At 32.6% G+C, this 24,585-nt stretch overlaps 2 protein-coding genes across 2 annotated transcripts in view; one reads left to right on the top strand and one right to left on the bottom strand.

Annotated features, from left to right (window-relative positions):
• Positions 1-24,585, bottom strand: part of LOC109546301 — a 520,465-nt gene that overhangs the window by 312,246 nt on the left and 183,634 nt on the right. The gene's annotated exons all lie outside the window — the stretch shown is intronic.
• Positions 21,562-24,585, top strand: part of LOC109536792 (broad-complex core protein) — an 81,187-nt gene continuing 78,163 nt past the window's right edge. The window contains exon 1 of the mRNA XM_048664002.1: positions 21,562-21,771. The gene's annotated coding sequence lies outside the window, so the exon portion shown is untranslated. The remainder of the gene's footprint in view (positions 21,772-24,585) is intronic.

Here is a 24,585-nt window from a genome sequence, read left to right on the forward strand (position 1 = left end):
CAACCTGTATATTACGTACTTAATTTGTTTTATTTATTATGTTAAATTCAATATTTTATGCAGACTTCGGAGTGAGTACACATGCAAACTCATTCACGTCTGGACTTAAGCGACAATAATCTGTCTTGTAAATCTCCTTCTTCTTCTAACTTCTAATTTATATTATGTTTCACTGGAAAACCCATCAATTAAATACTTGCTATCTGAACATAACATTTGATGACACAATATGTTGCTGTGCGATTTACACATACGAGTAGCGACCAAGCAAGAGTAGTTTGAACAGCTAAAGAAATCTGCTTTGGATTCGATAAGAAAGCAGCCACATTTAGCGGTTCTCTATTTGATTTCATGGACGGTACCCAGCAGGCGATCGAGAGGGGTACCGGCTGCGACCTCGCAATTTCGGCAGGAAGACCCGGCCCTGGCTGAGGGGCCCAAGGGGGGACAGGCGTTGCATAGTCCCTATATAGCATTGGCGAAAGTGCAACCATGCGTTCCTAGCAGACAGCCGAATTGCACCAGCCCGAGGTTCATGAACTTGCAGTCGTCGTCGAAGGCCCCCGGCCCCCCTTCTGGTCCCCTTATAGAGAAACCGTCGAATGTTTTGGAACCGGCCGGCCTACTAGGTTTCGGGTGGATGCTGGTACCATCCGGGCAGCTAGATGGTTAATTTATTAGCCTGCGAACGCTTTTGGATGGTTAAATCGTCATTTTTATCGCATATGGTCACTGTAACATCTCACGGATCACTACAGTAATTTTTCCCCTCAAAACCTGAAATGAGCTGTTGTTAATAATAAGAGAAAGTATGTACAATGGTACATACTTTCTTTTTTCAAATTTTTCTAGTTGATACAAAATGGCACAAACACATGCAAAACGAAGTTTCGATCGAAAACACGATCATTCAATAGCGTACGAAACTTTTTCAGTATCGACTTGTCTATGCTATTCTGAAGAGGGCCTCCACTAGTATACAGGGCGATTCAAAATTGGCGTAATTCCTTTTAAGGGGTGATGGAGGCTCACTTGGGGAGTACGAGAAAAATATTCTAGAAGATACTAACAGTTGAAGATCGAATTTCAACTTTGTCATTAAGCATTATTTTGAAATGGTTCCATGTTCAATTCATTCAAAAAGAAAAAGTCCGATCTTTGCTTCAAATTCCGAAAATTCTTGATATCAAAAAAGTTCTCTTCTACAATTTTTTGATGAAAAGGCACAGCGGCAATGGTGTTTTTTGTCATTAACAGATAGTTACAGGTAGATCTTGCCAATCTTAACAATAATTTATCAAACTGTGACTTACTTTGAATTTCCTTTCACGAATTTGCGGATATGCGATTAGTTCAGGGGAAATGCTACAATAACATAGCAGAAGCTGAAAGAACTCACGGCAATAAAGGGCGAAGAGAGTGGTTCCAGGAAGATAGTGGACGATAATCCATTTTCGGGTTCCAGGCAGAGAGGAACAAGTATTGGACATAACCGAATCAGGGCCTTCTAGGGGCACTCAGAGCACAATAACTGACACTTTCCCAAGCACCAAATAAATACCGAGGAAGGGCTACATTCCTACCACGTTTGTACGATACACACAGCACAAGGAGATACAAATGGAGCAGGAGTTAATAAACTGAATACGAGAAGCTGCTTGATAAGAGTGGATAATAAGGAGTCAATGGTCAAAAACCCTAAAGATGTTGTAGGGTTTATTTATAAACACCCATATTCGAGGTTATGAGAGCAGGTTGGCATTTCATCAACATGTCGTTATTGTCAGTCTGTATAATTCCATGGTTACCGGAGTTTTAAATAATTACGAAGCCACAGGTATTTGCGCAATGTTAATTAGACAGATTACATTGCTGCCCTATTTCTGTTATAGTTTTTTGCAAATTTCTCAGTTTTTAATAACTATTAATTTATTTTACTATTTTTTCTGTACTCCTATAACAGTGCCCAATCCATCTCTTTTCCTCTACCGTTCCCTGAGTCGAAGCAAGTGATCTTTTGGACCTCCAATAATAACACCAAAAAACTCGGTCTTTCTCCACTTAATGGTCTTCAGAAACTCCCTCTCCGCGTTAATCGTTCTGAGTACATCCTTATTGGAGGCGTGAGCAATCCAAGGTATCTTCATAGTTCGACGGCAACACCACAATAAGGGTTTATATTTTCTCTTACTTTGGCTTTCTATTTGTTTTGTTATGTGATATAGTTTTCTTTTAGGGTGCTATTTATTGAGTGTGTTGTGTTTAATATATCTTTGCGGCTTCTGTTGAATAATTTAGCTCTGACTATCCGGTGGTCGCTTCCTGTGTTGAAAGAGTTTAGAATTGACATGTCGGTAACAACTTTCTTGGAAGGTGATCGATTTTGTTACGTGTTCTGCCGTTAAAGCGCCATCCATGTCCATTTCCTTTGTATTTGTTTAAGAAAAAAGGTGTTCATTGCGTAAAGTCGTTTGTTTCCGAGAAAGTTGCATAATATATGTCCCCGTGGGAAACCCACGAGGACATATTTATTATTTCTCCAAGTCCTTGATTACTAATGTAGGGTCCATCATCGAATAGCTTTTTCCCAACAGTAGCGTTGAAATCGCCAATAACCAAGTCATTATTACATTTGCCTTTGTCTAGTGCTTTCCCGATGTCCTCATATATAATCTCTACTTCTTCGTCTTCGTGAGTTGATGTTGGTACGTATATCTGAATTATTTTGATTCGGTAGTCCTTAGACAACTCCAAGGTTGCAAATGCCGAGATTCCGTTGTAGCTTTGAATGTATTTGATCATTCTGGGGTGTATTAGGAAACCTCTTAGAAATTAGGAATTACTCTTACACTTCCGCTTTCGTGTCCACAGTAATTAAAAGTTTTTTCTGATTGAAATGTTAACAGCTTTCCTCCATGTCTTCTGGTTTCACGCAGTCCAATGATGTCCCATTTAATTTTGTCAAGTTCGTTTTCTAGATCGAAGAGTTGAGTGATCGACAGTTGTATGTTGCTATTACGGTGTTATTTTTAGAGTGCGAATTTTTGCCTCCCCCAGAATCCATTAGGATTAGGAAAACATTTTACGGCAGCTTTTGAGAACGATAGAAAATTTGCTATCGAAACGTTAAGGAAAGTAATTCGTTTTTTATTGTGAAATAAGAGCACTTGTTGTCAATCTGTAATAGAAGACGATACGGAATTCTACCTTCTTTTTTTTGGCAAAAACCCAAAATATTTTGAGCAAAATACCCAACAAAGACCCTTTAAAAAATGGGACAGAGAGAAAAATTTAACAAAATGTCTTATTTATTACACACAACAGGTTACACGTCTGGAGCCATTATATTTATTATATCAATCATCTCTATTTTATAGTTCTTCTGGTACTAAATAAATAATTGATAATTCTTCATCTGCTTGTGAGGTAGAATCGCATTTAAAACAAATAATAAATAAGAGATTCCTTGTGACATTATTAAATGTTATAGAGTGATATCTTTAAACGTTTCCTTGAATGAAATTCGCCTTTGCATGTCCAGTTTCTTTTCTATTCATAACTGCAATGCAGTTTTCCTCGTTGTCGGCTGACACGATATCATGCGGGATACGCAGGTAATAATCAGTGTACTTTACATACAAAAAAATGATTGACTATTAATAGGCTTAATTTTTTAGTATCTTATTTTGCAAACACGGCGAACAATGTTGCATGCAGGCCTTCCTGTCTACATCTATTATATCTACTTAATTCAACGTGGTTTTTCATTCACTTCTGTTGCTAAGACTTGTTACTTGTAACTATTCAGCGCGTAGACGGCACGTGCTAAGAACCAGCACTTAATACCCGTATCTTATTGAATAATAATTGACAAACGGACATCTGCTAGAGATTTGCCTTTTGTCTCTTTTATTAATGAATGCTCGTGCAAGATTTAATATCGATCTAATTGCTGGAATGTAATTAAACAGTCTAACAAAAAGTCTACAACTTCTAAAAAGTTGCACTTCGTAGCTGGCGTTTTTAACGTTTAAGAATACACCATTAATGTAATTACATTTTTTGAGAAATCCACTTGTTTGCATTGTTGTTTGTTGCAACTTTGTTTCATCAATTAGAAGTCGGACCCAGTTCAAGGTTTTTTGTTTTTCTGCATGCGGTTTATTTTATTCTGACTAGCGAAAGGTTGATGTGATATTTGCGTAGTTCTCCAAAAAGAATCCCTGTAATTTAATTTTTAATTTTTCCGGGCGGACTTTTAAGCCCTGCAGAAAGGGAGCCTAATTGCATATGCTTGAATACAGAATAATTTAGAATTTGTTTATGGGGTTGCTTTTTAAAGGATTGGTTTATAAATATTTTTGGGGTCAAATCTGATGTGAAAAAATTTTTAATCCGCAATCGGTTGCTTTATACTGTCTGGTGCGTAAATCTACAAAAGATATGTTAATTGTTGGCCTTTACAGGGGTGAGAACACAATTTTAGAATGCCAAAAAAAATAGTTCAAGATTTAGAAGTACAAATTGTATCATTAATAGAAGAGCGCTAATTAATAACTAAACAATTTTTAAAGAGGGCGGTAATTCATTCAAAGATTTTTGTGTTTTTAGGTTATAGTAGGAACGTACAACGAATCCACTTATTGTACATATACAGAGCGTTTCAAAATTAGGTTCATAATTTTGACAATGCAACAAATAATTTATGCAAATAAAAGCCCGCAAAACTTATTGGGTGACGAGCAACAGTGTATCTCTGGCTATCTCAAAAGCGCTGGGAATTGTAAAAAACAAATTTGATATAAGTTGAATATTGATTCGTAAACAAAGCGTTTGCGGACTTATCTTTATATGCTCATTTTGTCTTTTTAATATTCGTATAAAAAATAGTTAATATTAATTATGCAACCTAATTTTGGATTAACCTGTACGTACATCGATACAAAAAATATCAGATAAATATTTAAAAACTAAGAGAGAGAGAGAGAGAGAGAGCTTTTCAATTTTATGTCCAGAAATTGGCACACTTTTTTGGTATTTATTGATCTGAACGATTCATATGGAGTTGAGTATGAGCTCTTTTTTACACTACAGGATGTCCGGTAGCTACATGATTAAAAAGGCACTGCAAGATTTTCGGGCTCAAAAGAAGACGATCTTTCCTAAGTTGTCTGGAAATGACGATCTGAGCCAACTTTTACTAAGAAAACATTTCTGGCTCCTCTGCTTTTAATGGTCAGTTCTTGCTTGTGCTTCTGTAACCCTCAAATTTTGCTAAAGCAACTGAGTACATTCGTTTTTTGCAATTGGTGAATTATTGAGAGTCTTGCTTCAAAAACTACCAGAACTTTTTATTTGTTTTGCTGGCATCAACTAAAGTTTTATGTTTCTGGTCCTTGTAACGTCTTGCAGCTGGTTTCTGTTCAAAAATACTAGTATTATTTTCTTACCAATTAGCATTTTTAGACCTGAATTCATTGTTTACATTAAAAACTAAAAAAAATGTTCATTTCAGCTACCAAATTAAAGTTTCCTGAGGTTTTGTACCTTAAGATTCCGCTTAAGATTCCGCCACTTTACTTTACTTATAGGCTAAAATATTACATAGGATCAAATTAACAGCCAGTTTGAGTCGAATCCATCCTGCCATTCTCCCTATACTTGGATGTTGTATTTCGGAGGTTCCTAAGGATTACTATAATAGAAGGGTACGGCCTAAATGTAAAAAATAGGCTCGGGTAATATTTTAAAATATGTACTAGTAAAGAAACGAAAGATGAAACTACTTATTTCAATGTTTTCTTCAAATGATAGAAAACACTGTTAACTTGTACTTTGTTAACAATTCTGGCAGAAATTTGTGCATAAAGTAATAGCAGATAAGCGAAAAAAACTTGTTTTAATTTTTTTTTTCATAGAATGCTAGAAAACTCATTCAGTTCAATTAAAATGCCACATTAAATTTTGACTCTGTTCTCGAAATATATCGGATTTTTTGGTAACAGGAACAGTTTTAGGTACTTGCCGGAAATGTACGGCGGCGTGGGAGAGACATGAACGAATTTAACAATAAAAAATCTGGTTTCATTTGTTTATACTAGCTTTTTGCGGCGTCTGGCGAATAAATGCCTTTGCTCTTGTTTAGGCAGTTCAAGGAACTTTGGGTTCTAAGGAAAACGGGTCAACAAATTTTGGTGGCTGACTGGCCGGGTGGCTGATCGAATGAAATTGTAGACTTTGATCGTTGCGTCATAAAGGGTGCAATGTGCAAAAGAATTGCCTATTATTGTGAAAATAGCTAACCCAAACTCACCCAAAATATGTGTTAAGTTTTGAGGAGAAAATGACTGACTTCTAACGGGCATCCATCTAGTAAACACAGATTTAATATCATTGTAAAAAAATATTATTATTACATAATTAGCTATTTTCCAACCACATCTCTTTATTCGGAAAATATTCTCTTGGGAACAACCGAGGTCATTCTACTATTATTACAACTTTGAAAATTAAGTGTAAACAACATCAATTATGAGCATGGTGAAAAACTCGTTATTACTTCTTAAGGATGGACTTTTCATCAGGGCCAAGTACTGTTGAAGGTTTACAGGACACCCTGTATAATCGAAATAACTACAAAATACAAAAACATCTGGTCGTTTCACTTTTAATAGAATGTTAATCGACGAATCTACTAAAAATGTGTGACATCCACACATTTTTATTATCAAAACATGCTTTATTGCCACAGAAATATCAAAAATTATTATTGACAAATCGACTTACACACAAAAGCATAGACTAAAGAAAACAACAATATACGAGATAACGGTGAACTCTCTGCTTTGCATAACACGGTTATCTATTTGGCCAGAAAAATAGTTTAGTAAATTTAGGAAATCGTTTTCTTAAATATATCTTTATCTGTTTTCAGACATTACGCAACAAAGATATGCAACGATTACCATACATTTGTAGGTGAAAAGCTCTATTTATTAACACTAACCGATGATCCGCATATGGCTTAAGCTACTCAACGCCCGCACCTTTTTTAACGGTCGGCCAATGATACGCGAGTATGTTAACGAATTTAAAACAATGGATAAAACGAAACATCAGTCCTGATCATCGATGCTTTCTTTGTAAACTAAACCTTAACATCACATTGCGTTGATGAGCTTCAAAAATAAAAAATATGTTAAGAATGAGGGAGCGGTTTAGGTACCCACTTCAAATGAATCAATATTTCATCAGTATGGTTGAGCGATTGTTCATTTTTTGATAAAACACACGCAAATTGAACCACTTGAAACTGTTTCTAAGAGCTAGGGCTTGGATAGGATAATGCATCAGAATCTAACATATTTTTAAAAAAGTAAGCAGTTTCTTATATAAGATGAACACGAACGATTGGTACTAAGAAAGAGGAACTGCAGCTTCATACTTCCTTTGTAATCTAATCTGTGATTTATTACAATGATTCTTTGTTAGCTTAGATTTCAGTTACTAATTGATGGGTTGATAGGTGATGATTGAAAATAGTTATTTAGGAGGAAGTGAAAATATTTGAAGGATATGTGTGGGAAGTCAAAATAAGCAAAATAAACTTATATGCTCAAGTTGCATTTTTATAACTTTAGAATTAATTTTAGAAATAAGAAGAGAAGTTCTAAAGGTACTTTGATTAATTGTCATTTAAAAACTAACAAAAAATGATTACAAAAACAATAATACAAAGCGAATAATTATCAAGAATCTGCATTCATTTATCACACCTTATCGAGAACTTCGCCCCCGTTTCAATAGTACTTAGCGAGTTTTAAGCTACTCAATAGAGCAAATCGCTCTATTGAACGCTCGAGAATTAAGAATGCGAATAAGCGCCACATTCCTTATGTCTACTTTTGTAGAATAAACCAACAGCTTCATGCATCCCCAAAGATGAAAATCTCGGGGAGTGAGATCAGGTTATCTCGGTGGCCTATGCAAGTCCACCGATGGTCAATATGTGTTTTCAGAAATGTTCTGACTTTTTTCGAAAATAAGGAAGATCAGAGGTGATTGGAACTGGAGTATCCAAAGAAACTTTGTACAATGTTTCCTCTAGTTCACCTCCTAACAAAAGCAAATAAACACCGGTATTAAGACAGGTATCCAGTACCAAAAGACCGCACAATTATATGTTAACCAATAAAGTATACTCGCATTGCTCTATCTACAGCAACTGTTCTTCAAATTGAAATTCGATAGCTGATCCATCTCAAACCGGTACCATCTGACCACTGAAATGCGCGAAAAAAAACTATTCTATAATGAACGTATATGCAATCCCGGGTCTTCGCTAATAGTTTTTAGTTGGTGCATTTTGAATTTTGAATTTGAAACATTTTAATTGCGACCTCAAACAACGATTATGTTTATGGGACTAATCATGAGCAACTTGCTGAGGAACCTGTTATTAATCCCGAAATGGAGATACTAATAGATACWAATAMATCCAGTCGACATAATTTGAGTAGGAGGCAAGTGGGACGAMAAAGTAGRGGATTTTTGATCAATTATATARTAATACTAAGTTATTKTTGATCAAATATAAASTTTTTGATTTCGGRATCCACAAGMTATACACTCTTAAAAAATATTCAAAAGTAGGYAGAAACCCCAAATAWTCTCTGAATAGATGAAACGGGTTTTGYTTGTKCTAATTWTCYCTGGATATMATGARTTACCTGGTAAAAAATATGATAATCTATTTAAGATATTTGTTARCMTGAAGACCAAACGGTAAAAAATAAAATGTGCTRKAKTAARYTKCAMGTCTYYATKTSAKAMSAACMTGCTCCARTTGTAWSMTGKATTGCTAKATYAAATTTGACGTCCCATTWMATACCAAGTAATTGTGTCCTATATTTAGACAAATTTGGAATTTTTTGTWTTTTATTATTATTATTTMCTGTAAAGTGTATTAATCTAARATAGTCTRTTTATATAAATTTGTTCAAAATAAAACAGAAATAAACRACTAATMATGTAATTTTSGMGAACAAATCATTCGGTCYTTTRCWAGGYTTATGCTAAACCCACGTTKARAATTAGTTCTTGSGTGGAATARSRACTGTCYTTCGAGGCTCCGACTATCGATGATTCCTRTAACAAATGTTAATTCAATCTTGAATAAACTGAACTTTGTCCTTAAATAAAACGCAGCAAAGTAATCGTCCATTTTCACGAATCCATTACCAAAATAGCAATCTTAAAGAAAGATTGCCTTCTTGCAGATTTTGTACTTGTTTAAAGTGAAAAGCCAGTAAATCGTGTTGTTCTGGCGTTCCTGAAACAGTTGTTTGCCGAATTTCAAATCGGATTGCAATACGTCTTGTATTTATCTTTAGACTAAAATGCATTCGGAAGACTCTCAGAAAAAATACTTGCACTTGGAAACATCACGGCTTCGCCAGCACATCTTTGAAATGAATTGGAACATTTGACTGTTAGGAACACTGCAATGTTTAAAATAATTTCGCTAATCTTCAACCGCACAAACGGTAAATACCATGGCAAAACATAAAGAAACATCTTGTACCTATGTAGAAATATGAGGAAATATCCCATATGAGGAAATTTATGAAGTATTTTGTCCCTATTTTAAAATTGTTGACAAATGTGTTTCAAATCGTCATTTGGAATGAGATCATCAAAGTTGACTTGATTATTTTTTTTATTATGAAAATTAGAACTAATCAAGTTTATTATTGACTCCATAGATAAATCCTGAAAATATTTCCAATTCCTGCCAAAACTCCCAGTGGCATAACTAAATAAATAAAGGAATTATGTTGAGCCAATAAAAAAGCCGCATTGCCTTAGATGCTTAGGTTAAGCGTCTTGCATCTGTTCTCCTAAATAATTCAATTTTGTAACAACTGGGTATTGATATAGTAGCAGAAAATAGCCATCACAGCAGCCACCAAACGATAAGATCGCGATAAGTTTGTGTACATGGACTTATTGCAAAAAATCCGTCGCTTACGTTTTTTCTATATTTGGTAAAATTATCTGCCGTACTGTTTGAATTATTATAAAAATTATCTCCTATACAAATAAAAAACTAGTCTTTGACGCGGCCTTGATTTTGATAAAAATGCGATAGTATTACACATAGCAACAGAAAAAAATGTGCCAACTTTCGAACGTTTGCAGATAAAAATTGCATGATCTTGTTTCAAGGAGAAAAACAGTGGCGGGAATATAATAGGATAGTTCTATGTGAACGGCTGTTTTTTTTTACAGTAAGTAGGCTAGTTGAACTAATAATTTATAAGGGCATGAGTTACTAATTTTATCACAACGCGTTTATATCATCAGATCTTGTTTGCAGAAAAATTGATAATACGCTAAACTCTGTTGACTTTTGACTTACAGATACAATTTTTTGCTACTAATATTTCTAGCGATTTTTGGCGCATGTTTAGCCAATTTGGCTATGTTCGCTTCTTTATGTCTACCCTTTCACGCTTAATAAAGTACCTACATGTTAAGAATAACGACATTTACCACATAAAAAAATTCTTCAGCAAACCAGCCTAGAGAATTGAGGTTCCACGATTCAATTTCAGCTGACGCCAATAAAAAAACAATGTTTGGCATACATTTTAAACTTTTTAATTCAAGTAGCTATTAGACCTCAAGTCAAGAATATCTACACCGAAAAACCAAAGAATTTTGGCTTATTGTAATGTAAAATTGGGATAAGCGTTTTAGAATAAGACTTGAATTAATACATAAAAAATAACAGCGACAAATTCAGACAGTTAGATCAGATTAGATTAGACACAGATTATTAGTAATATTAACAACTATTAACGGTCCAACAGAAAATCTTTGGTAACAACATGTCAAGTTCAAAGTATGAAACTTATCGTTTTCAATGTATAATACATAACGCGAGACACAATTCTTAGATTAAGGAAGTTAACATGTTTTTGGACTAAAATTGGAAAGTTATTCGGATGTAAACGAGTGAATTACCGCGCGTTTGAAAATTTTCTTCATTTGAACTTTTGAAAAATTTTACAAGTGATACAAAAAAAATGTCAAAAGTCAATACTCACGCTTAGCAAAAAGTTTCAATTATTTTGAGACGAAGTTCAAGAGTTTATGATAAATATATTTAACTGATAATACGATAAAAAAATACACAATGAATGTTTTAAAGTGCGCGGATTCTTTAATTAACTCCTAATAACCACTGCAGAATAAAGAAATAAGGTTTAAATGTTCTATACCTGGCCAATTCCCCATTTTATAGATTGACGATTAACTGATGATTAAGATGGAAATACTTTAGCCATAGATAACTCAGTGAATTTTCGGCCGCCCAAAATATTCCCAAAGTTTAAAAATTAATTACGAAAGAACCAATAGCTCAATCTATACCAAATCCATCCTACGAGTCAGTTGATGAATATAGGACTAAAAGTTCTACTATACATGGGGACCAGGGGCAAAGTAATGATAAGCTTACCGAAAGCTGCGTAGTGCCACCTGGAAAGAAAGAAGAATATGTGTACAGCAGAAAACAGCAGAAAACTGTCCAAAGCGAAATTCAAGCTAAAATATTTAAAGATTAGAGATTCTTACCAGGTTTTGGTAAGCTGACGCCCCATCCTCCATTTTCTACGCATTAAATCAAGAAGTTCACTACACTTTCACAAACTATCGCACTTGCCATAAGGGCCACAATGTTTCTATATTTTCCATCCAAGAATGTGATCATCGATCACTTTCGTCCACTGTCGGTGGAAACTGAACATTCATACACTTTTTCGAGAGAAAGACATCGAACTACAGAATAAACATGATTATTTAGTCATTTAATTATTCGCCCTTTCGAGCATTCATGCTCTACTTAGCCGTTTGATTTTAGTGTCTTTATTGTTACTAAACGACAAACGGTCCAAGTGCCGATCTATCAATAATTTAATTTTAATTTGTCGGAATTTCACTCAGCTTTAGTGATTAATGCACAACGCCAAATTGAAATTAATAACCAAATAAATTAAGTTTTTCTAAAAATAAGACTAAACAAAAAAACCGCTAAGAAATCACTTAAAAATGAAACTGTTGCTCAATTTCCGAGCGATGATAGAAACCAACGAAATTTCAACTAATTAAAAAGTCTTTTAAGTTATGATTTTACGATTTATTCCGTTACAAGCGCACTCCGAGGTGCGGCGCAGTGAGGCGCGATCAACTCAAAAGCGCAACTCAACACAGTGTTACACTGATGAATGATGACAATTTGATGAAAGACAGACGTTAATAGCAACAATTACCGTCTTGTTCAGTAGACAAGGAATAGGGAGCGAAGAGGCAAAGAGCTTGGGACAGACAGTTAAGCAGTATTTACAGTAAACGATTTAAAATGTTTCAAAATTTCCTATAAGGACTGCTGAGAGATTTACTTAATAAATGGTTCGGAAACGGTAACAAAACAATTACATAGTTCTTCTATGGACCTCTATGACTTTTTACATAAAAATGGAGCGACAAACAAAGTTGAAAGAAAGCGCAAAAATCAGATTAGAAAAGCCGCGCGCGTCTCATCCGTGAAGAATATTAAACATACAAAAGTATTTTATTTCTAAAAATTTGCATCTGGATCCACTTGATAGACCCTAAATTTATAATAATTTTAAATGAACCCAGAAATAATATTGTTTAGTGATTCTTACATTCTGTAAACTTTTTGGCATATTTTATCAAAATATGTTAAAAAAAAAAGTGAAATTATCAGAGAACCAGAGCAACAGAAACGACGAAATGCTTGGGGACAAGCAGGTGAAAGTCTGCTTATTTTATTTGGTTTACGGTACGCGTTTTTGGCGGTAACTGAATAAATAAAAATATATAGTTAATTTATAGTAGTTTTGATATGTTTTTGCAATTTAAGCTTGCACCTGTTTGATAAGGAAATTTACTAAACTTTGTGGTTATTAGGCCATTTTAAGTTCAACAATAAAATTTATATATAATTGCATGATGGCTTGGTTATTTCCAACTCAAATTTTATTTTATCAACTAAACGAGTTCCGGGGTCGTTATGCAATTCTCGAAAAAACCTTTTATTATCGGTTTTAGTCAAAAAAGCATCCAATAGTTTCGAACTTTAATTTTAAATTAATTTAAATTTTTGATAAATAAGCCAAACTTGGAATTTAGGTAGTGACAGAAGGCTCTGTTGTTAGATAGTAAATCATCAGCTCAAATTTATATCAATAAATCGGTGTATCAATAAATCAAAGGAAATATCTTATCTAGCATGCGTAACGAATCAAACTGAAAAGCAGCCAACCAAATCGTATTCAAGAAAATAAAATTAATGTTTCCAAAATAATCAGATTAAAAGCAGTTAAGAACCTCAAGCAGTAGAATTTTTCGATTTCAATTGATCTAATCAGTATAAAATAAATTTCATATAATTTCTCCGTTTTAACTGACACAACAATAAATTATTAAAGCAAAAGTATCTTCAAAAATATCTTAATTACTTCTAGACGACGAAAAATAAATGAAAATTATACAGATAGTATTTCATTAATATACAACGGCATTCTGTTTATGCAGTTAAAAAAGAAGATGCTGGCAAGAGCTGGGAAAACTTTGGAACATAATAATGTAACAAAAATTCAACAAGATTGGAAAGAAACACTATAATATTGATGAAGGAAAACCAAGTCAACAATTAATTAGTGATCAGTTATCAATATTTTCCTCGGGAATTGCCAGTTATCAGAAATCAAAAAATAAATCAGAAGACCGGTTGATAGAAAGCGAATAAAGCAGTTCCCAAAATTGAAACGCTTTTATATTGAAACGCTGTATTATAGCAACACAATAGTTACACTAATATAAGAACGATTAATATAAATTATCAAATCTATAAAATATCACAATGACGTCAATTTTTCAAAATTTCCTGAAAAAAGAGCGATTCAGGAGGGAAAGGAAATATGTTCTAAATATATCATAATAAAATACGTGTAGGAAGCTAGAAAAGAAACATTCTTAAACAGAACTGATTATTTATTTCTGCTATGACTTGATTAATGGTAATTAATACACCTGGGTAACACTGTGTTGAGTTGCGCTTTCGAGTTGTTGCTGTTAAATTATTTATTAGCATTTGAGTATAAATTATTTCAATTATTTAAATATTTATTATTTATTTATCTAAAAAAAGTCATCAACATTTTTTATGAGTAATTTTCTACCACTTTGTTCAAACAACTAAAAAAAAAGTTACCCAGGCCTAGTCATTTAAAAACCAATAAAAATGTATTGCAATATGAACGAATCAAAAACAAATAAATATCTATATGCAGTTAGTATTAATTCACATCGATACACTTATTTAAGCGTTTACAAACTACTATCGAGTCTTAACGAACGATGATGAATGTTGCGAAAGGATTTTCGTCCCATATTTCCTTTAAACGATTCTCTGAAATGTAACCAACCATCCCCATTAAAATGGCTATCTAATATGAAAGCCCGAACGACTGATCATCTAGAACCACACGTTCACTCAACCTGCGCTAGAAATTTGAGGACGATATATATGCAAGTTTTTCAATTAACATTGAATCTGCTAATAATCTTCCAATTTTCCTGTTGTCTCATCCTATATGAATATCGTCTTATTGGTTTCAAAATAAGCAACCGTTGTCTTATTGTATCAACATATGCATTTAAACAATTTATATATTTGAACTTAGACTGGAAATATAAAATACAATCTTGCATTTGCGTCATATCACTATCGAATAATAATGGGTTATTGTACCTTAAAGCTATAAGATGCGTCGTTTAATGGATAGCTCTCCGCCACTGACTATTCCTATAAATATTATTTACTGATAGCGAAAACTACATACTTTTTCTCAATTTAAGTAGATTAATTTTTATAACGTCAATTATTGGACCAGGATAATGTAGTCACAATGCGCACTCCTCTTGGATTCCGATAATGCTCACGTTTTAGCTCGGCTTAATTATTTATTTGTTTTACTGATGGGCTAGTATGTTTGATATCAATTAGTTATTACCTATGCTCAATGCATCACGTACTTACGGAAGTAATTAGCGTCTTATTTTAACTAATTATCCAAATTGGAGAATTTTTTGTACGAATAACCCGTTCATGATTTGGAAGTTCCGCGAAAATCTAGGCCCTTATCGACCCGAAAAATTCAATCGATTTTATATTACTTATTGATAATATACCAGGATTTTATTATTTTTATTATTCGAGGCTCTGAGCATTTTTGTAGCTGTACTATCAACAATAATACGTGGTTGCATTCTGTATTTAAGTTAGTCAAGTATTTACCACTTACCACGCAGTTGGTTTGAAGCATAAGCTTCTAATGATTTAAAGCGTTTGTAAAAAATAAATGTGTAGTTAGAAAAAACTGAAACCTAAGGTTTCGCTAATTGATAAAATCTTTATTTCAATTTTTTTATAAAATTTTTATTTGGCGCATGGTTCATTTACGAGGAATAAGATGTATTTCTGCCAAATAGGTTTAAAATGCCTGGAATTGTCATATTTTAATGAAATCTTTATATCAAAACTAATGACCATTTTGCAATTTGTTATCAGGCCGGTAAATGTGTACAAATGCAATTTTTAAAGAGTAATAAGATTGAAGCCAACTAAAACAATGTAGGGTCCAAATTGCATGTACAATTTGGAGTTTTATAGAGAATTTAATCGAAATTCATTTGAATTATCATAAAAAACAAATTCTATGGTATTTGAAGTTGTAACTATATAATATTGAAAGTGAAATCTTTCTAGTAATTAAAATGGCATTTTGAATTATTAATAATAATTTTATTATCTTGCACACGTAGTATGTCTATTACGAATGATAAAAAGCCACAATTTTTAATTAGCAGAAAATGCCCCTTTTTAAGTGAAATGAATGCCTTATGCTGAAAGATTTAAAACTTAAGCTAAATTAAGATAAACTAATAATAAAAAAATGTGAAAAAATAAGTAACTTAAGACATATTTTTCAACATAAAATTGAAAATAGAAACCGATGAAGCCGGAAATGGATGACAAAATGTTAAATATTAAAATGCCTGTAGAAAACAATAGCACTAAAATTAAATAAGAAATTGTATTCTTATTAATTTTCTGGAAAGAATTATTTAAAGATCCTGAAAAGGACGTCTAAAAATATGGTAAAAATGCAGCAAACTTAATTTGTTCTGACTGTAGTTTACAGCAATATACAGTTGCCCAGTTTATAAATCTCATTACTTAGCAACAGGAATATAGAAATTAATGTATTTCTGTTATTTTCATCTTACTAAATTATCTGCAGTAACAATAATGAAAGCTTAATTGAAAAAATCTTATTGTATACAACAAGAACTAAGGGATATTTATGTAAACTCTGTTATACCTATGTCGTAAGTTTACAAATTTTAATGTAATTGGTATAAGTAATTATTAAAACTTAAAGTCCTCAATATATTCTATATTTTAAAATGTATGACAATTTGGTATATAATTTATATTGTCATTATTTTTCAGACAAATTTATTTTGACTCGGACTCGGATTTGACTCTTTTCTTTTCTACAAGTAAAGAACACTTTTCACTAATAGAAAAAGTTTTGTGACAGGTTTTATAGAAAGCAAGCGAAGTTAATAAATCAATTATTTTTTCAATCAATACGATAACTACCAACTGCCCAAAAAAATGTTTCTGTTTGTATTTGTAATTATAAACATTAACATCAGATTTCATTAACACCAGCAAACGGGACAGAACACGACTGGAATAGAATAGAATTTTTAAATAAAGTTAAAATATTTGCTGGAATTTATAGACATTAATAATATAATAGTTCTTAAGCATATTGTGGTTTATTTTTTTAAAAATAGTTTGAGCTAGATTTCAGAACAGCCTTGGTAATCAGAGGTTGCAAAGAAACAATTTCGGATATATTGAACGCCATTCTTTTTAACTGTAAAATTTTCCAAAGCTGTATTTTCTGATCCGTCATTGGCTGCTGAAATATCATTCATGCATAGCTTTCTTACGTAGATAAGTGAAACGAGACAGACCTAAAAATGGCCTGCAAAATCGCCTGATTTAAATCCCCATGAGGATCATTTTTTAAATCTGGTCAAAAATTGTCATAACCTATTTCCCATAGTTTGTACCCACAACATGCACCAATAAATTAAATAACTGATCGAAAAAATAATAACGTTTATGTTTATTTTGATCCATATTATTACCTTTTCTTAAAATCGTTTTAAACAACCTGTATACTAAAAACGTCGCAAGATTCATGAGTGCGCATTTTCTATTTAAATGCGGAAGTCAAGATAATTTTATTTGACTGTTTCGTGAACAATCGCTTAGTAGAACAATAGTATTACAAAAAATACATTTTTATAAAAGATTAGGCAATTTTTTAGTATCCGTATTTTTTTTAACGATGATGATTTTGGCTTCTGTATTTTATTGCGTTCAACTATGTTTGTCGCAAAACGTTCAGCTCCAGGGTGAAAATTCCTAAATCGAATGTAACTTTTCAATAACTTTCGGAACAGGTCCGAGCTGAAAATTTTTGTGTTCAAAAAATTGCGAACTCCAAAATAAAGGTCAATCCTAAAAACGCCTTTAAAACGGTTCCATACAAAACTATATCGCAATATCGAAAAACTTTGAACACACAATCGAGATTCTGAACACAATTTGAACAGTCTACGGTTCAATGCAAGTCTAAAATCTCAAATCCGGCATACTATTTCGCCCTAATCTTCATGACAATGATCATCCCTGACCTACAACCTCCGGTCGTCGTCTTTGGCAAGGGGTCGCAAAAATAAACCGAGGTATCTAAGCAGATCTATGCAGTTTTTTTGCGAAAAATTGCACACATAAACCGGTCGACGGGCTATTCAATAGCAGAACGACAGCGGACTTCTAAAGGACGGGATTTTTTTTCTCTAGACCCCCTTTTTAAATTCGCAAAGGGAGGCAGACTAATGCCCTTTTGTCTATGAAGCGTAGGAATTACTGTGTTGTCAACTGGTTGGTAATATCTGAAAAGCAACCGACAATTTTTTAATCATGACTGTTTTAAAAAATCGGGTTTTTTAAACCGAATTTGCATCTAACAGTACTAATTCAATGCAGCTGAACCGTTGAAGAAATACGTTCGTTCTGGTTATTGGGGACTAAATAATTAATAAATTACATCCGACTGGACACATCTTTTGGTTCCAGATCAGTTTTGAAACTTTTTAATTAAAGTTTGGCAACAAAGTACCCACAACCCCATTGAAATGTCTCTTGAATACCTGTTTTTATTTGCGTATGAATTTGCAAAAAATATTAGCAATCTTTTGTTTGTACCCTGCTTTTATAGAGCAACAGGTTTGAATAAAACGCTATGCGGAGATTCAGGACGAAGAAAAAACGTATTTGCTAGCCGGTATTGAAACTACAAGGTTAAAGGGATAGAGACTGGAAAAGTTGCCTGAATAGCTCGCTTAATACAGGAACGTTTTATTATGTAAACTTTATTAAAAGTATGTTTAGAATTAATTGCTGTGCAAAATAAACAATGCGCAATTGATCATTCCTTTTTGTTAACAAAATCATTCATTTAAAATGCCCTGCTTCAATGTAGAATTCATTTTCAACTCACCCCATTTATTGAACCCGGAATGTTTTTGTATTATATTTGTACTTTATTTATTTACATATGCTATATTTTAACCACCATTGAAGCCTAAAAGTTTCTTACTGAATCAATAGCTCGCGAATATTTATTGAAATAGCCGAAATAGAATATCAAAATTTAGATTTAAACAATATGCATTTCAGTTAAATCGTAATAAGTAAATAAGCTAAACTGTTGTACACACAGATGTCATTAAAATACCGTTGCAAGAGAGTGTTTGGCGATATTTTCAAGAACAAAAAATTATTTGAAATATTATCATTCAATTAATGGATAGTTAGTATGAAATTAATAATACTTGCTTTTGCATGTGCGAGGAAATTGAACATATTTAGGTATCATCATAATACATGTAAACAGTTGCCAGGCTGGAGTATAGTGTGAAAGAATTTTCAAATCACGCTAAAAAAAATTGAAAAAGAGTGAAAAGTATAAATTCGAAAATGGTAATATAAATTCTAAAACGAAAAAGTTTAAAAGCAGCTAATATAAATTATTTTCCATAAATAGGGTTTCAAAAGGGATACATTTTCGAAGCAATTTCGTAGCAAACAAGTTGGTGAGTTTTGCGGTTTTGATACCATCGTGAAATAGAATTTCATCCTGACATTTTGCAAACACGAGCATCTTAAAAAAATCTCAAACTTTCATGCATCGAGGTATTTAATTTTTATTTATTGAGTTTTGTGTTTTCTATAATATGTTATGTGGTTTCAATTCGATATAAATCATATTCTCTCTTAAATGATCCTCTTATCTTAAACGCTTTCAAGCAATGCATTTCTTAAAACCAGGGATAAATTTCGAACGCTACTTAAAACTCTTTCACCAATCTTTATCTCAAATCGCAATGTCAGTCTTCCATATATAATTTTATTAATTAGTTAATAATATAAATTATTTAATGCAAAAATTAGCACCATTCCATTTTGGTTTAATAATCTATTATGATTAAAATTAACAACAATGTGACATATATTTGTGTAATTTGTACAAAGTATAATTTTTTCAGCATTGAACGTTAAAACGAAATAGATTAAGAGCACGTTTTTAGTCAAATACCCAAGCCGAGAGTTTCCTTTATATAGCAGAATAACATCACAACTTTAGCTCATAAAAAGCTAGGACTCATTTCGTACTTCCACTCCCGAAATGATAAGCTGATGATTACATTTTCAAATTGTGATTATAAATTTAGTTTCAGAATTGCCACGTTAGCCGTAATGTGCGCCTTTAAGTTCAATCATCCGGATAAAAGCATGCCATGGGCTCTCATTCAATAGGCCGTAGCTTCTTTTGTGAACTTTGGTGCTTTTTTTCTTTTGTACCTTTCGCCACCATTGTTTTATAAATTTGTGTTCTAGTTTTGTATGAAGTTATCAAAGGTTCCGTGTGGCCAGACAATTCCACAACACACGATTAGACATACACTTAATTTTTCCAATTTTTATGTAATTTGTATAGTATATACAAAGTGCTTCGAAATTAGAGTCATACGTTTAACTTTGCTATTGTACATTAGTTCAAGGGTGATTTAGCCAACTATAAGTACAGTCAGACAAAACAAATCTTGCTTGATCATGAACAAAATTCCTATTTGAAAAAATTCGGATGTCGGACACACAAAAAGTTTACCGCTTGTGGAGAACATCAATAGATCCAATCTTTTGCATGAGAAACTCCTCAAATCTACGAATGGTTATATATTACTAGCAAATTGATGTTTCTGAGAAATTAAAAGCGAACAAAGATAGTCATTGTGTTGACTTTTATAGAAACAAGCATCAGACCCAGCAAAGGAAAACAATTGAAATGTTTGAGCAACTTTTCCTTCATTTCAACCTTTGGAAAGAAATCTGCATGAAGTAGTTGTTTGCACAAGCTATTTCTCCACAGTTTTTCAATGTTATTTTAACATCAAGCTGCGATATCAGATTCAAACATTCTGGTAAACCATAAAAGTTTATGTTGTGAACTAATGATTAGAAGTGAAATTAGACAAGTCTGTGATACAAGTGTGAAGTTTCGTGATAAATCTCATAGAAGGAGAGCATTTTCTTCTTTGGACCGTTCAATTAAAAACTGAATTGTGAAGCTTTGATATGTTTTCAACTGATAGTAGTTCAATTATTAAAGTTAAAAGTAAAGCTAAATAAGTTATTCACGTTTTACATTTGGCTTTTAGTTATTCCGGTCTCATTTTTATTATTGATTTACGATTCAACAACAGATTTTTACGTAATTTTAACGAGAAAATTGTCATTTCCAGATGTGATCAAATCCATTGTAGCCTAATTTCTGGTTAGTTTTACGCAATTTCTCAATTTTGAGTTGAAGCGTTTTTACTCCTTAAATACCTCCAAACCACACCTCTAGGAGAATGACTGCAGCTTGAATCAAAAATTATTTATGCCACAGGATTAGTAAATCCATAATAAATCAGCAAATTTTAGTTTCTTCTTCAGACAATTGCGAATGCACGGAAACCTCGACTTAACTGATTAAAATTTTCAAAACCAGCAATGTGCGTTTAAAGCAATGAAGCCAAGATCAACAACAATCAAGCAATTAAAAGTCGTGAAACAGTTTTGGCTATAATATTGGAAAATACGAGATAACCTACACCAACCATATAACAAGCAAGATAAATTATTGTTTAACAAAAGTTCAAATATAAACAAAGTATGATTCTGAACCTACGACAACACGGACCCGAAATCCAAGCAGCCAGTGCCAGCGTTCTGATACTTCTCCAGATGTTATCAGTAGTTAAGATTTTCATAGCATTTAGGCGTATATTTGCACTTGCCTAATCTACGGCAAAATTCGTCACAAAAAAATTGTCTAGAATTTGTATTTTAGTATGTAGCGTGGTGTTCAGCCGAATAGACATTTAAATAGCACATAGTGGTGATAAACATATTTATCGGCGTTGTAAAATGAGGCTGGTAAGGTGTGGGTTTTAATATAAGCCATAAAAGAAAAATTTAGGGTGAGTAAATGAACAGGAGCTTTTAGAATTATTAGCCACTAAACGGAAATTTTTATCAATAATTCAAAAAATGTCCTAGAATTGCTTTGAATAGTGCTTGAAGTTTTACGACCTTGGTACGACTATATACCTACATTCAAATGCGTAATAATGTCATGAGAATTTCAATAATTATAAATGGGAATGTTGGAGAAGGTTTCAATTGAATATTAATTTTATTATAGTTTTTTAAGCGCAATGAAAATGGTTAGATTAGACTCAACAGCTTTTACATCAAAGACGTCAAGGAAGTTTTAAAATATTTTAAAACTAAATTGTGTCTAACTGAGCCAATTTGAGATGTTATTGTTCATAAATTTCTTATCAAAATTACGAACATAGACAATCAAGAAAATATGAAGACCGCTTGGAAAGTCAATATTAGTAGCTACAGTTGTTGCTTAATTACCGTCTTAGGTATACAGTGAGTGGCCAATACATATGAAATATTCCCACTGGTTTCAAAACCATCCGTCGCTGAAAATCGCTTAAACTCGACAGTTTTATTTTTAAGGGCTGCATATAAATATCCGATATTTTTCTTCAAACGGCCCGCTTCAAAAATATCAAACATTGAATTGTTCCAAAGTGGTGCCCATAAGATAATCACGGATTTGTCTAGTTTTCCGTTAAATTATACACCTACACATTTTAGTACTCTAAAATTTGGAATCTGTTAAAATAAATCAAGTTTAATTTATGTTGAAAGGTAATATTTTATAGCGGCAGCCTTTCTACCATTCCGACGCTCAGGAAACATTTCTTTGAAATATTCTCATATATATCAGAACTTAAACAAGTCTTAAATTATATTGAAAACGAGTTATATAGCTGCCCCCAAAAGTACGATAAAGAACGATTCAATTTGAGGTGATTTCAAACCATTTTCAAATGACCACATTATATACAATCACGAGGCTGACGGGTGAGGATTTGTACAATAAATTGTAATAATAAATTAATGATTAATGATTAATAATACATAATATTGTTTTAATTATTATAAATGAAATGTGTTGGGGAAAAAATTATAACATAAATGTGATGCCACATTTTGTATACAAAAATACAGTCGAAATGCCAGTTTGCTCTCAGTTGTCGACAAAGTTTCATACGCACTTTCATCAACACTTAAGTGTTTCTATTATACTGTTTAAATTAAAAATAATAAAGCTGTTGAATTATTAAATTACTTAACTCGGAAATTACAGCTCAAGCTGAAGTAACAGGTTTGGTTAAAGTGGCAGTCTTTTTTGTACTTTGTAACTCAATTATATATTTCAAGAAAATTTAAACACATTTTTCTCTCACCTGAGCATAGGCAGCTGCGAAGAAAGTTTTAATAGGTAGGCTGCCTGTAACCGCCTTCTTGACACGTGTGTGTGTGTGTGTGTATGTATTTAATAATCTTTTTATAATTTAACACCTGCTAGTTTGTCAATAAATATATTGGTTCATTTGAAAAATCTGAAAGTAACAGTTCAAAAGAAATTAGATGGATTTTTTTGTTTGTACAAAAAATTGCCCTTCTTGTTTTTGGAAAGTTAAAAGTTTGCTTATTGAAGAATGTGATGTTAATGAGAAGCTTGTAGCTTTAAATCATTTTTATACAAAAGCACTTAATCCGGCCGTGTCCATTTGCATCACTATTTAAGCTGCTTTCTTTTTAAATTCTGTGAATATAGAGAGTGCTTCCAGAGTTATATCAAGCTCAATGTTTTACTTCTTAGAAGTGCACTATAGATGATCTAATTTTCCTAAATTTTCTAAATACTGTTTGAAAATGCAAAATGCACCGCGATGGCCCCCTTTTTAGCGTTGTTGCTACAGGGTGTCCTGGAAAATGTAGGTACAGTTTTGTATACGGATCTACAGATCTTGCCTGGCCGCGAGAAGAAGAGAACCTTTGTAGGAAAGATCTGTACATTTTTTTTTCATAGAAACTTGCTACGCTATATTAACACCCTGTCTATCTAATAAATTATCAAGCTCTATTTGATCTCAAAGTACTTTCAGCACAAAATTTAAGTACTTAGATTCAAATCCTGGGAGAAAAAAGATCAGTCCCTACAGCTTTTGAATGCACGCTGCGAAAATTGTTTTTGGTGACTTTGGCTACCTTGTTGTTAGTTTTGTACCCTAGAATTTAATGGAAAGTACTCAACACATAAGAATTTACAATGGCACTGAACACACACATTGTTTTGCAGAAAAATTATATTTTAATTTGTTACAGTCACTTGACCCATCCTGGCACTTCGAGAAGAATGCTTAAAATCTGTCAAATAAGTTTGATTTTACATTTTTTTCTTGCTACAATGATAAGATTGCACCTCTGTAAAACTATGAAGTTTGATTAGGAAGTAATTGAACATTTTTAAAAGCCCATTTTTTTCTTAAAAATAAAATAAATAGGTCCTGAAAATATTTCGGAAATTTTTTTCTACTAAAGAAACCTCTTCCGTTGGCCGCTGCAACGTATTTAATGGTCATGTTCTCAAACACAAAAATAGAGATGAGCGAATTACAAATAAATCCTAAATTGGAAAAATGTTTGCAAGTTTGTTAAAGTGGAATTTGAAAAAAAATTGGAACATAATATGTATAATGTTAAAAAGTAAATTTTTAAGTTTTCTGTTTTAGTTCTTAAATGGCGAGAAATCCGACACAGATTATCTGTGAATAAGATATACCACATATTAACTCAAATCATATATTGAAAACAATCATACAAAGTGTTAATTAGATGTATGACCGTAACTTAAAGGCATCGCT

Source organism: Dendroctonus ponderosae, unplaced genomic scaffold, assembly GCF_020466585.1.
Source record: "Dendroctonus ponderosae isolate FM_Combo_2020 unplaced genomic scaffold, Dpon_F_20191213v2 Dpon_F_20191213_2, whole genome shotgun sequence".
NCBI classification, from domain to species: Eukaryota; Metazoa; Arthropoda; class Insecta; order Coleoptera; family Curculionidae; genus Dendroctonus; species Dendroctonus ponderosae.